This window comes from Neopelma chrysocephalum, unplaced genomic scaffold, assembly GCF_003984885.1.
Source record: "Neopelma chrysocephalum unplaced genomic scaffold, ASM398488v2 Primary Assembly neopelma1_96524, whole genome shotgun sequence".
NCBI lineage: Eukaryota > Metazoa > Chordata > Aves > Passeriformes > Pipridae > Neopelma > Neopelma chrysocephalum.
The window spans coordinates 15,060-31,976 of record NW_020925170.1 but is presented as its reverse complement, the minus strand read 5'-3'; the positions used below and the strand labels follow the sequence as shown (position 1 = coordinate 31,976).

The 16,917-nt window shown below is 52.6% G+C and overlaps 1 pseudogene; it reads right to left on the bottom strand.

Moving 5' to 3' along the window:
* LOC113981403 overlaps window positions 1-12,989 on the bottom strand; it is a 37,302-nt pseudogene extending 24,313 nt beyond the window's left edge.
* Between the last annotated feature and the right edge of the window lie 3,928 nt (window positions 12,990-16,917).

The window sequence follows — 16,917 nt, the reverse complement described above, 5'->3', positions numbered from 1 at the left end:
CTGACCCTGGATGATCAACCTTGCTCCTCACCCCCCAACCTCACCAGTTCTGACATGGCCCATCTTGGACTGACAGCTGATGCAGCTCCAAACACACTGTGGGACCATTAAAACACTGAAAAACAAATTATTTCCCTTCCTTTTATTGTCTTCAAGTCTTCAAGAATTCTACAGCTAATTGGAGTTGTTTTGTAGTTTAGCTAAGGAGGAAGATTTTAAAGTGGACATCATGAAAAATATATATTTTTTAATGAAAGGGAATGATTTCCACAGAGCCTTGGGATGCAAGAGGGTCAGGGTGCAAAGGATTTCGATCCAAAGATAAGGGGGCAAAAGAAATTAGTAGCATTTAATCATTGTCCAATTGAAGAATTATCAAGTGGTTCAATAGCATGTGCTACAATTGTAAGAGTGGCTGAATTAGATATTCACAATAACAACGTTCACACCACAGTCAATTCACACCTACACCCAGGCAGAGATGTGTGGACACATCAATAGCTGGGTGTGGAAAGGTCCCTCTCCCAAATTCTCCTTGTTGTCAGGGAAACCCTCCCCCAAATGCCTTTGTGTTTTCCAACAGACAAGGGTCACAGCTGGAGGAGTGTTTGTTGAGGGGGATCAGAATTGTCCTGGGCATCAGCGCTGGTCTTTATCCTGTGTTCCCCAGCTGTTCCACTCCGGATTGTTCCCACCTTTATCGTCCAGGAGCACCTGGTCCAGTCCAGGGACACTTCATCACACCCTGGTACAGTCCAGGGATACTTCTCCAAACCCCTGGTACAGTCCAGGGGCTCTTCATTGCTCAGCTGGTTTGGTCAAGGCTTGTCAGGAGCTCCTGAGGTTATCGACCAGGCCTGAGGAGAATGGGGGGAGGATGCACCACCACAGGGGCTTCTCAGAAAAATGGGGACAAACTTTTTGTAGGGACATCTTTGAGCACTCTCCAAGGTGTTTGCAGATGAAAATGTTGTGCTCATAGTCTAAGAGAGTCACAGTCATATGTTTTACCAAGGCCTGTATTGTTAGAATATGGGGCAATGGCTTTAAACTGAAATAGGGGAGCTTTATATTGGATAAAATGAAAAAAATATTTACCAGTGGGGTTGGTAAGAACTGCAACAGGTTCCCAGAGAAGAGGATATGCCCTCCCTGGATTTGTCCAAGGTCAGGAACTTTGAGTAGCCTCAAATAGTGAAAGATGTCACTGTCCACGTCCAGAAGTTTGGACCACATCAGCTTTTATATCCCTTCCAAGGTAAAGTATTCTGTGATTCTTTGAGTCTAAAGTCCCAAACTCCGTCTCCGAAGAATTTCCATTGCTAGGACATGAATTACCATGTTTTTGAAGAAGCCATTCTAAGCCCAAAAGGTAAAAAATTAATTCCAAGGAAGTTCCAAGGTGTCTGTATGAAACTTTAAGCAAGTGGGTCAATGGCAGAACCTCTCAGGGTGACCTTGCAGCTGAGGATGGGGGATTTGGCCTCAGGCTCTGAGACTCATGATGGGCAGCCAGAAAGGGGATTTGGGGTCTGGGCAAGACTTGTCCTGGGATGTCTAGGAAAGAACCAAAGCAAGGGCAGGATCCCAGTGGTTTCTGGAGGAACAAGCATGAGAAAACGGAGAGAATAGAGGCTGAAAAAGCTGATCATGTTAAACAGGAGGCTGGTCATACCACATCCTTGGCTCTCCCCTCAGGTGATCCCCACAGCCTGTCCCGTTTTCTTAAGAACTCCATTGCCAAGAAGTTTCTGTGGGGAGGGACCTCTCTGCTCCTGGCACAGATTGTGGCCCAAGTTCCAGCCAGTGCAGTGGGAGCCACAAATAGTCAGGTCTGGTGTTTTTTGGGGGGCCAGACTCTGCCCAGACTGGGGTGTGTGTGGGTTGGAAGCACACAAGAGTGTAGCAAATGCAAAGCTAAACACACAATGTAGCCTGACTTTGTCCCTAAGTGGGGGATGAGAATTGGACACAACATGTGCAGGGACAGATGGAGGGGTTTGTCCCCCTGGCCCTGCCCAGAAGGGACACCTTTCAGGAAGGGTTGTGGCCTTGGCTGTGCTGAGTGTTGACCCGGGCAATGCAGCTTGGGATTTCAGTGGCACTGTCAGGGCTCTGCAGAGCTCCTGGGAGTTCATGCATTTGTCCCCAGCAATGCCAGAGAACTGCAGGGGTTGCAGACAATCACTTGTGCTCTTTGTGACCCCGACTGGCTCTGCTGAATGGAAGCAGGCCTGTAGTTCCCAGACTGTTCCTGCATCCAGGGTCGGGCCTGGAGGGACGTTTCTGGAGCATTCAATTGGCGCAGTGGCAAGATGGCCATGGATCCATTCCTGCAGAAACACAATGGTGCTCTATGCCAGGCAGGGATAGAATGGGCCCACAAATGTTGGAAGGATAAGAACCAGGGAGTTTTGGCACTGTGGAACCCTCTGGAACCAAAGGAACCCTGGGATATGGAGGAACCTGATGGAATAAAGGGGACATTGTGACCCTGCAGCACCTCATGGAACCAAAGGGAGTCTGGGACGTGGCAGGGCCTGATGGAAACAAAGGAACCTCCTGGGAACAAAGGGACCCCAGACACTGTCAAAATTCAGGGAGACAAGAGAACCCCAGGACACTGTGGAATCTCATGGAATCCAGGGGCCATTGGAATACAGTGGGGCCTCCTGGAACCAAAGGGAACATGGGACACTGCGGAACCTCATGGAATCAAAAGCACCCCGGGACTTTGTGGAATGTCAGGGAATCAAGGGGCCAGTGTGACATCCCAGAACCTTTTGGAACCAAAGGGAACCAATGGGACATTGTGGAATCTCATGGAATCAAGGGTCCATTGTGACCTTGTGGAACCTCACAGAATCCAGGGGCCATTATGATTCTGCAAGGCCTTCTGGAGTCAAAGGGACCATTGTGACACTGGGGAACCTCATGGAATCAAGGGTCCGTTGTGACACTGGGGGAAATGATGGAATCAGTGGGCCACTGTCACACTGCAGGGCCTTATGGAGCCCAAGAACGCTGGGAAACAGTGCAACCTCATGGAATCAAGAAGCCATTGTCCCACTGCGGAGCCTCAAGGAATAAGGGATCCAATCTTTGCCTCAGATTTTGTCAACAAATTAAATTTAAGGAATTACAGAAGTGGGATTGAACCACTTTTGTCCCACACTTTTTAATGATTGGTCAAATGAGAATATTTATATAAAATGAATCATTTGTTCTTACAAATGATCAGAGAAAAGACCTTAATCAGAATTATTTACTACACAATACGAAGGCTAAAGCTACTAGTAGTGCAGTATAAGATAGGATAGTGCACTATATTGAAGCAATTATTGAAACAATTATATTAAAGCTAGCCAAAAGAAAAAATTATTATGTAGAGATCTGATGGAACTCACCCAGACCAACGGTCCTGGGGAGATTTCTTTTGCTCAGCCTTGAGGTGTGTCCTTGGAGGGCGTCCCCACCCAAGGCAGGAATCTCCACACATCTACCCCAAGAAAGGCTGTGTTAGAAGAACCTGCGTGGATAAAAGGGGACTGGACTTCTATAGGATGAAGTGCTTGACTGCTCCTCACAAATGGACAGGCCAGTTACCAGCTTCTCTGTCCCATCCAACTTCAGAAAGCAGGATGTGTGTTTGGAGTTGGGTGAACCAGGCTGGTTTGAGCATCATTCAACGCCAAAACCATTCCCATGGCGCCACCGGTAACTCGCAGATCTCACAGACAGCTTGCATGAGAGCTGGCACTGTTGGCATTGTCTGATGGGATTTTAGGCCTTATCAGGGTAGGCCCTCCTGCCACCCGGGCAGAGAGGTTGGCTGTGAAAGTCCATCCTGGAGATGCCCAGGTAGCCAAGAGTTGGGCTCCTGAGTGACATCCAACAATGGACAGGTGGATGGGACTGACAAGATGAAAGTGTCTCAAATAGATCTGACCACTCCTTGGGCCTGGCCATCCACCCAGATGTTTCCCCAGTGAACAGATGCTGCAGAATGTGTTTGATAACGTTTCTGTAACCCCAGATTATTGGAATAAATGTAGATTTATCTCTGCACGACACAGAAATTCATTCACTTTCTCTTTTCCTCCCTCTGTGGATTGAGGGAACTTGTGACTTCAGTGTGTGACTCACTGTGTGAAAGGGCAAATATGGACAGAATCCGGGGCAGGGAGTGTTTGGGGGATCTTGGGATCTGTGCTTGACACAGAAGGTGTTTGCCATTGATCTAAAACTATCTACTGTGCAAAGTGGTCTTCAGTAGAAGCAATGTGGATTTAATGTACAGCAGGGGAAGGACTTTTGGTTTTTATTGAGCTGTACCTTCATCTGGTTTTGTTTGCTGGCAGTAAATGAACATCCCTCTGTGTCTCGGGCAGCTCTTTCTCCAAGCCAAGCAGGTGGGAGTTGATGCCAAGGAGCTGAAACCTACAGGTCCAGCCTTGAGTGGGGGAAGCTCAGATTTGCCCAAGGCTGCTTTGAGTCCCAGGGTTTTGAGGAGGGAATGGTGGGGTGCGGATAGGGACAAAGTCTGATGGATTGTCAGACATAAAAGGGTCCTGATTTTCTTATCTATTCAGACTGAATTAGGAAGTGCTTGGGACCAAAATCGACTGGGAATTGTTGATATCAATGTTAAAACAGGAAAAAAGTAAACAGGTCACAAAAAAGACATATTTTCTCATGGTTTTAGTAATACAAGATATTCACTTTGAATACACTTCTGAGATCTGTCTAATTAACCACAAAAGAATTGAAGACTTAGAAGTAAATTATTCCCAGGGGCTTGTCTCATTAAGATGCCATCACTGAGAAGAGAGTGTGGAGGAATGAGCAGACAATGTGACCATCCCTGGGGCTGGGGAAGCAGGAACTCCGAGTCACTGGTTCCAGGTGGAAAATGGACTGTGGCATGTTTCTGTGAGAGCCCATAAAGGGTGTGCTGGTTTCAGGGGGAGTACAGTTAAATTTCTTCCCTGTGGCCAGTTCAGGGCTGAGTTTTGGTTTGTGCTGAACACAGGGTTGATAATCACAGAATCACAGAATGTGATGAGTTGGAAGGGACCCACAAGGATCATCCAGTCCAACCCTTAGCCCTGCACAGGACCATCCCCAAGAGTGACACCATGAGCCTGAGAGGATCATCCAAACACTTCTGGAGCTCTGTCAGCCTTGGTGCTGTACCCACTGCCCTGGGGAGCCTGTTCAGTGCCCAACCACCCTCTGGGGGAAGAATCTTTTTCTAAGATCCAACCTAACCCTGCCTGACACAACTTCAGGCCATTCCCTCAGTCCTGTCCCTGGTCCCCACAGAGCAGAGCTCAGGGCCTGCCCCTCCTCTGCCCCTCCCCAGGAAGTTGGAACTGCAGTGAGGTCTCCCCTCAGTCTCCTCCAGCTGAACACACCAAGTGCCCTCAGTGTCCTCACACGGCTTCCCCCCAAGGCCCTTCCCCATCTTCCTTGCCCTCCTTTGGACACTCTCTAATGGCTCAATCTCTCCCTTCCACTGTGTCCCCCCAAACTGCCCCAATGGTGCAGGTGAGGCTGCTCTAGGGCAGAGCAGAGCGGGACAATCCCCTCCCTGGCCCGGCCGGCCATGCTGGGCCTGATGCCCCCAGGACAGGCTTGGCCCTCCTGGCTACCAGGGCACTGCTGACTCAGGGCCAACTGGCCACCCACCAGCACCCCCAGGGCCCTTTCCCGGCACTGCTTTTCAGCCTCTCCTTCCCAGTCTGTCCGTCCATCCGGGGTTGCCCCATCCCAGGGCAGAATCCGGCACTTCCCCCTGCTGAAGTTCTCAGGGCTCCTAAAGAGCCGTGAGGTCACGGGATGTCAAAGAGCCACATGGAACTAAAGGGACCCTTGTGACACTGTGGAACCTCATGGAATCAAGGGGCCATTGTGACATGTGGGGCCTCATGGAATCAGAGGAACCCTGTGGAATATCATGGAATCAAGGGGCACCTGTGACACTGCAGGGTCTCATGCTCCAGGAGGAACCCTGGGACACTGTAGGATCTCATGGAACCAAGGTGCCATTGTGACATAGCATGGCTGCATGGAATCACGGCTCCATAATAAAATTCCACGACTTCATGGAAAAAATGAATCCCGCGACACTGTGGAACCTCGTGGAAACAAGAGGCCATTGTGACACTGCAGAGCCTCATGGAGCCAAAGGAACCCTGGGACTTTTTGGAACCTCATGGAGTCAAGGGCCAGTTGTGACACTGCAGAGCCTCATGGAACTAAAGGAATTGTGGAGAACTACCGATGCCTAAAATCTGTCCTGACACAGTTTTAAACTCTTTTACTGTTGTTGGCTGTTAATAAAGACAATCTGACTGCATCACTAAAAATAGAAGTTTTATTCTTCTGTCCTCCTCGTCCACCCCAAAATGGCAGAAAAGGCATGCAATGTTTACATTAAAGCTTTTTTATCCCACCTAGCACAGGAATTTTTAGGTTACAGGGAAGGAGGCATGCATGGACCTATTTAACATACTGTCACACACTTTTTCTGACTTATCCACACTATTCAAATTTTTCTAACAACATACTGTCATTCTTAATTATAAATAATTCATATTTCATAAGTGGGGTGAACTAAAACAGTCTCTTCCTTTTCATTTTTAACTTTGGTAGCAGGTGTTCACCACAGGTGTCCTTCCCCTGAAGTTTGCAGCTTCTTCTCTCCCTCTCACAGAGTGCCCAAGGCCGTCTGATGGATTCCATCACTATCTCTGAGGTCTCTCTCTGGGGAGCTGCCTCTGGCTCTCTAGCCTGAACACCTGTTTGGTCTCCCACCCCCCAGCTGTGATTCAGTTTTCGGGAATGATTATAAAGGAATTAAAAAGCTTTTTTGGGCCATGATCTAGGCAACTGCTGCTGTGGATAACATGGATGGCAGGAAGGCAGAAGAGATGGACATGAAAGGGCCACCTGTGAGCAAAAGGTATTTTTCGTTTTCAGTAGCCTCTGAATTTTTGTTACTAGTTTTCTGTTTCTGTGGAAGAGTTCAGTGTCCTCCCTCCTGGGAGGGATGGGAACAAATGATCAAACATGGAAAACGTTGTGGCTGAGCTGTTCCAACACTGCAAACTGTAATTTGTCCAGATGGTCTAAAGATGTCCAGATTATTGAAAACCTTCCAAATTTTTCTTTTCAGGGAGAGAGAAATATTTGATGAAATATTTGAAGAAATCCAGCAAAGGCAAAAGTGCAAGGCAAAGCCTCAGCCTGTGGAGAGCTGAGGGGTGGCAGCGGCTGCCCCAGAATTACATAGAGAAAATAAATTACATAGGAATTTTGGGGTGGGATCGAGCCATTTTCAGTGGGATTGATCTACTTTGAGGTGACAGATTGATCCCTCTTGACTTTTGGGATGCAGAGCTGGGAGAGGCTGGAACGTTAATGGTCCATGGCTCCAACACTCTCCACTTGCAGAAGCAGTGGGGGTTTTGCTGCCCATGGGCAACAGAACCACCTGGGGCAGAGGGGGAAACACCCACCCCTGGAGGGGACAGGCTGGGCTTGGAGCCAGAGAGGGGAAGTGTTATTTTTATGGTTTTATACTCTACATGGAAACAAAATTGTTCTAGACTAGACCCAACATACATATATGTATATATATATATATGTACATAGATAAACTATCCTCGGGGGGAGGGGGCTCTACATCTTTCCACTCTGATACTTTCTTTCTTTTCCCTTATATGTTTTCTTAAGTGTTAGTTTTATGCTTTCATATCACCATAGACAGGAACCAAAATGGCTCCAAATCTGATTTACATAGCAACCAAACTCTTCTAAACCAAAGACTACATATATATATCTATAAACACTGATTATTCACTGTCCTTTCACTCTAATCTGCCCAAGGGCTGGATTAACAAGACCCTGGGACACCCTCGCTGTCAGGGGGGTCAGGACCGGGGCTGGACATGGTGGAAGCTTCTGGCAGCTGTTCACAGAACCCACCCCTGGAGCTCCCCTGCCACCAAAACATGGCCATCTAAAACCCAATACACTGCCCAGCACGGATCACCTGGAACGTGGGTCACCAGGTCTGTGCTCAACGTGGGTCCCTGTGGATCATCCAATGGGGGTCCTCCAATGGCTGATGGAGTTGGAGCAGCGGCCCCAGCTCTTCCCGCAGTCGGGGCACTCATAGGGCTTCTTCCCTTACCAGTGGGTCCGTTGGTGTTGGGTCAAACTAGAGCTCTGGCTGAAGCTCTTCCCACACTCCCCAAACTTGTAGGGCCTCTCCCCAGTGTGGATGTGCCAGTGGGTGATGAGGTTGAAGTTCTGGTTGAAGCCCTTCCCGCAGTCGGTGCAGCGGAAGGGCCTCTCATCTGTGTGCGTCCACTGGTGCAGGAGGAGATGTGAGCTGGTCTGAAACCTCTTCCCACATTCCCCACACGTGTAGGGCCGTTCCCTGGTGTGGATGTGCTGGTATTAGATCAGGTTGGAGCTGTCACTGAAGCTCTTCCCACATTCCCTACACGTGTAGGGCCATTCTCCAGTATGGATACGCTGGTGTCGGATCAGGTGGGAGCTGTACCTGAAGCTCTTCCCACATTCCCTACACTTGTAGGGCCGTTCCCCGGTGTGGATACGCTGGTGTTGGATCAGGTGGGAGCTGTCCCTGAAGCTCTTCCCACACTCCCCACACATGTAGGGCCGTGCCCCAGTGTGGATGCGCTGGTTTCGAATCAGGGTGAAGCTGTCCCTGAAGCTCTTCCCACATTCCCTACACTTGTAGGGCCGTTTCCCAGTGTGGATCATCTGGTGCTGGATCAGGTTGGCGCTCTGGTTGAAGCTCTTTCCACATTCCCCACATGTGTAGGGCCGTACCGCAGTGTGGATGTGCTGGTGTCGGATGAGGTGGGAGCTCTTCCTCAAGCTCTTCCCATATTCCAAGCACCTGAAGGGCTTCTCCCTGCTGGGAGGCTGCTCAGAGACCACCAGCTCACAGCTCCGTCTCAAGCTCTGGCCACCTTCCCGGCACAGGCTGGGTCTTTCCTCCTCAGAGCACCCTGGGCTGGCTTTGGAGCCCCTCCTGCAGGGGGATCTCTGGCCCTTTTCCTCCCCGCTGCCTTCCTGTGCTGTAGAGCCCTTCAAAACGGCCTCTCCCACCAGGGTCTGCTGGGGGCTTTGTCCTCCGGGCTCTCCGTCCTCAGCTCGGGGCCTGGGGCAGGAAGCAAGAAGGACAGGGAGGGGATTTGCCTCCGGCCCAGAGGGAAGGCCAAGGACATCCCCCCAACTCCGGCCCCGGCAGGACAGCAGTGGCGGCAGCGGGGTTGTCCTGTAGCCGGGGGCCATGCTCGGCTGCCAGAGCCAGCACAACACCCGCCCAAAGGGCCACTGACTTCCTCCTCACCTGCCTGGGGGGCCCAAGGCATCTTCCTCTTCCTCGCAGCCTCCTCCTCCATCTGCCCAAGCTTTGGGAAGGACAAATCCTGATGGGGAAGAAAACAAGGGCTGAGCGCGTTGGCTTGGGGGTTCCTCCTGCCCAAGTCCATCTCTAGAACTCACCAGGCATCCTGTGTCCATAAAAACCTTCAAAACACCAAGATTCAGTCCAGGAAAACCAAAACCATTGAGATTCAGTGAAAAAAAACCTCAGAAGTAGCAAGAAGACCCTCGCCACCCCAAACTGCAAAAAGTTGAGATTCAGCCAAAAAATACTCCAAAATGTGAAGATTCAGGCCAAAAAAAAAGGTGATGGGACTGAATTTAACCCTCCAGCAGGAAAGTTGCTTGATTTCGAGCTCGTCTTCAAGGAACACCCTGCGATTGGAGCCTGGGCTCTAATTAACCTCTCCTGTGCTGCCAAACAGCAGGAGCTGTATGGCCAAGGGACAAACTCTGTGATCCCTCTCAGTGTCCATGATCCCTGTCAGTGTCCCTCAGGGAAATTGGGAGGAGGAAATGAAGAAACCGGTTTGGAACCAAACCGGTGTTAAAGTGGGAAAAACCTCCTTCCATGGAAATAAAACTTAAACAGTTTTTCCTGGGCTGAACAAGCTCATTCAGGGATGAAGGACTGGGACTTCTGTGGACACTTGTGCTGGTTTCTTTGGACACTTGTGTTCCTTCAGAGAGCCCCTGGAAACACTCTGCTGTTCACTCCCAGTGCCACCAGTGCCTGGGTCCTGTCTGCAGCAGCAGATTGCAGTGGGATGGGAGAAATGCTTTTCTGAGTCTCTGGGCTGGACACAGGCACAGCCTGACTCTGAACCCAAGGGAAACACAGACAAATTCCATGGCTTTAGCTGGAGCAAGGGGGGGGGGTTTCCTGAGGGCAGCACTGCACCAGACTTTTGTGTGTGTGTGTGTGAGACAGGCAGAAGCACAAATGCCTGCACAGCCCAGAGCAATAGTTTGGGTTTATTCCGGGCTCTGTGACAATGGAATAGAATGTTCCACAGGAGCTCTGTCCCCCTCTGTGGCACTGGGGGGTTCAAAGTTGAAGAGGGGCAGGTCAAGTGCAAGGTCCCTTCTGAAGTGTGTGTCCCTAAGGAGGACACTTGCCTCATTATTGCTTATGATTTGTAATATCTTACAGATATATCATACAATATCTAAGGATGGATTCTGTAGAATATGTGTCATATTTATGATACAGAATATATCTGATTATTTCTTTATCTGTCTGTCCAGACAGATATTGTGTATGCAGAGAGATTGTATTTGAGGGATATGTTCCTCTCAATACCCTGTTAGCCCCACTCCCAAGGCCAGCAAATTCCTGAAGCCCCCTCTTCTGTGCCCTGCAGGTTTTGGCAGATTTGCAAGAGCAGGGGAATCATTCCCTGCAGCCCTTTGCACTGTAGGAAATGGGAGCACTGTGCACATCCTGCTGCCTCCAGATTCCATTCTGGGGGTGGGAACGACCCTGTGGGGAGCAAAGAAATGCCTGGTTCTGCAGGAGCTGCAGATGCTCAAGGGGCAGCAGGACCAAGTCAGGGGCCTGAGGGGCTTTGGGGGCTTTGGGGTGTGGGAGGGTCCTGGGGGAGCTGGGGAGGGGCTTTGGGGATTGGGGGTGCAAACAGGACAGACCAGCACAGACCAGTACCTCCTCACTGCTCCCCAAATCTCTCCTGGAGCTGGGCCACGTTGTCGTGGGACACCTGAGCCCTCCCAGTACAGCCCAGTGCCCCCAGTACAGCCCACTGTGTTCCTGTCCCAGGGTGCCGGGTGATCCCTCTTTGGGGGGGGTTTAAAGGGATTTGAGGGGGGGATGGGGGAGATTTGGGGGGATCTGGGAAGGTTTGGAAGGTGATTTGGGGGGGTTTAGGGGTCTTTGGGTGTATTTGGGGGAGTTAAAACAGGTTTTGGGGGCATTGGGGCATCAAAGGGATCTGTGGGGGGGAGGGGATTAAAGGGAAAATGGGGGTTAGGGGACATTTGGGGGGAGTTAAAGGGGCCTGGGGGGGAGAGGAGGGGCTGCACCATGAGCAGGTGATTCCTGAGACCCCCCTGCTGTCCCCAAAACCCTCTTGGTGTTCCCAGTTCCACCCTTGACACCCTGAGACCACCCCTGGTGTCTCCAATGTCCCCAGGGCCTCTCCATGGCTCCTAATCCCCCCTTGGCACCCCCAATTCCACTATCCCCAAACCCCTCCCCACTCTCCTCAAACCCCATCTCTGATGTCCCCAACCCTCCATCTCACTCCAGGAGCCCCCCGTGGACCCTCTGACCACAAAAATGACCCCCACACACACGCTCACAGAAAGGCCAAGGGCATCAGGGGACATGTTGGGGACAGTTGGGTGGCTTTGTGGGGCACTGGGTGATTACTGGGGGATACTGGGACACACTGGTGGGAACCAGGGAGCACTGGGAGGGACTGGGAGGTTACTGAGGGATGCTGGGAGGGCACTGGGAGAGCCTGGAGGTGAACTGGCGACTGGCAGAGAACTGGGGAGTTACTGCGGGATTATCAGGACACACGGGGAGACACTGGGAGGTTACTGGGCCATACTGGGGGTTACTGGGTGCTCACTGCAGGATCACTGGGCCATACTGGGGGGCAGTGGGAGGTCACTGGGACACACTGGGTGGTCACTGGTCGGTACTGAGGATCACTGGGAGGTCACTGGGATATACTGGGGTCTAGGGATCCCCTTACCCGGATGTGGTACATTTCCCCCCCCGGATTTTGGGGGCATCCCTAGCTCCCCTCCCCTGGGGGCTGGGGGGCCCCCTGAACCCCACTGCTGGGCTTTAGGGGACTCCCCAAAATCCCCTCAAAACCCCTGATATCCACCTCTCGACCTGTCGAAACCTCCTCAAGGTCCCCTCAAATCCCCTCAGAGACCTCATCCCTCCCCAGCACCCCCTAAACCCTCTCAGTGTGCCGCAAAACTCACCTGGGAACCCCGAAACTCATTCAAGGCCCCCCAATCCTCCTCAGGGACCCTCGAAACTGTCTGAGACCTCTTAAACCCCCTAGAGACCCCAAAACTGCTGAAAAGCTCCCTGCAAAGCCCACAGGACCCCCAAACGTCATCACAGACCCCCAAAGCCCACCTGGGACCCCTCAGATCTCCTCAGAAACTAAAACTCCACTCGGAGACCTCCAAACCCCTTCAGGGACCTTCAACCTCCCCCCTGAGTCCCCTCAGGACACCGAACCCCCTCAGGGACCCCTCAAAACGTCCCCGAGAACCCCCGAACCTCCGCGCTAAAGCCTTCCAAGCCCTCTAGCCTTTCCACCCACAGCCGCGCTCCCCGCAGCCCCCGAGGGGATCCCCAGAGTGTCGCTCTCGCTACGGTCCCCACCAGATCTTACAGCGAACTGAAGGCCGCAGCGCCATCACGAATTCCCGGCAGCCAACGCGGCCCTCTGCGCGCGCACCGCGTTTCGACAACACCGCTGCAGCCAAACAGCACGCGGCCACGCCCCCGTATGATCGCTGCGGTGCCTGCGCCTTGCACTGTGGGAGTTGTAGTCCTTGCGGCGGATCATAGCGGCCCTTTGCACGTTAGCGGACGTCAGACAAGACGGGGAATAAATAAAGAAAAAAGAAAAAAGCAAGAAAAGGAAAAAAGAAAAAGGAGAAAATAAAGGCAGAAAAATTAAAAACCAAAAAGACCTATCCTTGCCTGCCGCAGTGCTTACAACTCCCACAATGCACCGCGCGGGGCGGGGGCGTGGCTGGGGGCGGGCAGGGGCCGTGTCCGCGCGCTGATTGGCTGCGGCGCGGGTCAGTCAAGGCGGTGCGCGCGCAGAGCGAGCGCCATGTTGGTTGCCGGGAATCCGTGGTGGCGGCGGGGTCTGCCTTGAGCTGTGAGTCCTGGCGGGGGGGGGCGGCGAGAGCGGGGCTCTGGGGATTCCCTCGGGGACTGCGGGGAGCGCGGCTGTGTGTTGGAGGGCTCGGGAGGGCTTAGCGGAGGAGTTCAGGGGTTCCCGGGGACGTTGTGAGGAGTCCCTGAGGGGGTTTGGTGTCCTGAGGGGACTCAGGGGGGAGGTTGAAGGTCCCTGAAGGGGTTTGGGAGTCTCCGAGGGAGTTTTGGTTTCTGAGGAGATCTGAGGGGTCCCAGATGGGCTTTGGGGGTCTCGGAGGAGGTTTGGGGGTCCTGGGGGCTTTGCGGGGACCTTTTCGGCAGTTTTGGGGTCTCTAGGGGGTTTAAGAGGTCTCAGACAGTTTTGAGGGTCCCTGAGGAGGATTGGGGGGTCCCTGAATGGGCTTGAGGGGTCCCAGGTGGGTTTTGCGGGTCACTGAGAGGGTTTAGGGGTGCTGGGGAGGGATGAGGTCTCCTATGACATTTGAGGGGACCTCGAGGGTGTTTCGATGGGTCGAGGGGGGGATTTCAGGGGTTTTGAGGGGATTTTTGGGTGTGCTCTAAAGCCCAGCAGTGGAGTGCAGAGGGTCCCCCAGCCCCAAGAGGAGGGGTCCTATGGAAGCCCCCCAAAATCCGGGGGGGGGGAGATGTACCACATCCGGGTAAGGGGATCCCAGTGCCCCCAGTATAGCCCAATGACCTTCCAGTGACCCTCAGTACCGACCAGTAACCCCCTGAGTGACCAGCCAGTGTGTCCCAGTGACCTCCCACTGCCCCCCAGTATGGCCCAGTGATCCTGCAGTGAGCACCCAGTAACCCTCAGTATGGCCCAGTAACCTCCCAGTGTCTCCCCGTGTGTCCTGATAATCCCGCAGTAACTCCCCAGTTCTCTGCCCGTGCCCCCCAGTGTGCCCCAGTTCACCTCCAGGCTCTCCCAGTGCCCTCCCAGCATCCCTCAGTAACTCCCCAGTCCCTCTCAGTGCCCCCTGGTTCCCCCCAGTGTGTCCCAGTATTCCCCAGTAATCACCCAGTGCCCCTCAAAGCCCCCCAACTGTCCCCAACATGTCCCCTGATGCCCTTGGCCTTTCTGTGATTGTGAAGGGAGGGGCTTTTTTGTGGTCAGAGGGTCCAGGGGGGCTCCTGGAGTGAGATGGAGGGTTGGGGACATCAGGGATGGGGTTTGGGGACAGTGGGGATAGTGGCGAGGGTCTTGGGGACAGCAGGGGGGTGTCTCAGGAATCACCTGCTCGTGGTGCAGCCCCTCCTCTCCCCCCCAGGCCCCTTTAACACCCCCAAATGTCCCCTAACCTCCATTTTCCCTTTTATCCCCTCTCCCCACAGATCCCTTTGATGCCCCAATGCCCCCAAAACCTGTTTTAACTCCCCCAAATACATCCAAAGACCCCTAAACCTCCCCAAATCCCCATGCAATCCCTCCAGATCCCCACAAATCTTTCCCAGTCCCCCCTCAAATCCCTTCCAACCCCCCCCACGAGGGATCACCCGGCTCCCTGGGACAGGAACACAGTGGGCTGTACTGGGGGCACTGGGCTGTACTGGGAGGGCACTGGGGGGGCTCAGGTGTCCCATGACAACGTGGCCCAGCTCCAGGAGAGATATGGGGAGCAGTGAGGAGGTACTGGTCTATACTGGTCTGTGCTGGTCTGTCCTGTTTGTACCCCCAATCCCCAAAGCCCCTACCCAGCTCTCCCAGGACCCTCCTAGACTCCAAAGCCCCCCAGGTCCCCCCAGCCCCTGACTTGGTCCTGCTGCCCCTTGAGCATCTGCAGCTCCTGCAGAACCAGGCATTTCTTTGCTCCCCACAGGGTCGTTCCCACACCCAGAATGGAATCTGGAGGCAGCAGGATGTGCACAGTGCTCCCATTTCCTACAGTGCAAAGGGGCTGCAGGGAATGATTCCCCTGCTCTTGCAAATCTGCCAAAACCTGCAGGGCACAGAAGGGGGAGCTTCAGGAATTTGCTGGCACTGGGAGTGGAGCTAACAGGGTATTGAGAGGAACATATCCCTCAAATACAATCTCTGTGCATACACAATATCTATCTGGACAGACAGATAAAGCAATAATCAGATATATTCTGTATCATAAATATGGCACATATTCTATAGAATCTATCCTTAGCTGTTGTATGGTATGTCTATAAGATATTACAAATAATAAGCACTAATGAGGCAAGTGTCCTCCTTAGGGACACACACTTCAGAAGGGAACTTGCACTTGACCCCCGTCTCTTCAGCTTTGAGCCACCCGGTGCCACAGAGGGGGACAGAGCTCCTGTGGAACATTCTATTCCATTGACACAGAGCAAGGAATAAACTCAATCTGTTGCCTGGGTTTGTTCCCTGGGGGTCTCTGCAGCAGCAAGCCCAGCACCACACTGACTGCTCTGGGCTGTGCAGGCATTTGTGGTTCTGCTTGTCTCACACACACACAAAAGTCTGGTGTAGTGCTGCCCTCAGGAAACCCCCCCCACCCTTGCTCCAGCTAAAGCTGTGGAATTTGTCTGTGTTTCCCTTGGGTTCAGGGTCAGGCTGTGCCTGTGTCCAGCCCAGAGACTCAGAAAAGCATTTCTCCCATCCCACTGCAATCTGCTGCTGCAGACAGGACCCAGGCACTGGTGGCACTGGGAGTGAACAGCAGAGTGTTTCCAGGGGCTCTCTGAAGGAACACGTGTCCAAAGAAACCAGCACAAGTGTCCACAGAAGTCCCAGTCCTTCATCCCTGAATGAGCTTGTTCAGCCCAGGAAAAACTAAGTTTTATTTCCATGGAAGGAGCTTTTTCCAACTTTAACACCGGTTTTGTTCCAAACCAGTTTCTTCATTTCCTCCTCCCAATTTCCCTGAAGGACACTGACAGGGACCATGGACACTGAGAGGGATCACAGAGTTTGTCCCTTGGCCATACAGCTCCTGCTGTTTGGCAGCACAGGAGAGGTTAATTAGAGCCCAGGCTCCAATCGCAGGGTGCTCTTTGAAGACGAGCTTGAAATCAAACGACTTTTCTGCTGGAGGGTTAAATTCAGTCCCATCACCTTTTTTTGGGCTGAATCTTTATATTTTGGAGTATTTTTTAGCTGAATCTCAACTTCTTGCAGTTTGGGGTGGCGAGGATCTTCTTGATATTTCTGAGGGTTTTTTTGCCTGAATCTTGCTGGTGGTTTGAGTTTTTCTGGACTGAATCTTGGTGTTTTGGAGGTTTTTATGGTCACAGGATACCCGGTGAGTTCTAGAGATGGACTTGGGCAGGAGGAACCCCCAAGCCAACGTGCTCAGCCCTTGTTTCCCCCCCATCAGGATTTGTCCTTCCCAAAGCTTGGGTGGATGGAGGAGGAGGCTGCGAGGAAGAGGAAGATGCCTTGGGCCCCCCAGGCAGGTGAGGAGGAAGTCAGTGGACCTTTGGGTCGGTGTTGTGCTGGCTCTGGCAGCCGAGCATGGCCCCCAGCTGCAGGACAACCCCGCTGCCGCCGCCGTCCTGCCGGGGCCAGAGTTGGGGGGATGTCCTTGGCCTTCCCTGTGGGCCGGAGGCAAATCCCCCCAGCAGACCTGTAAGGAAATAGCTCGTGTGAACCTCTTGCCTTAGCTCGTGTGAAC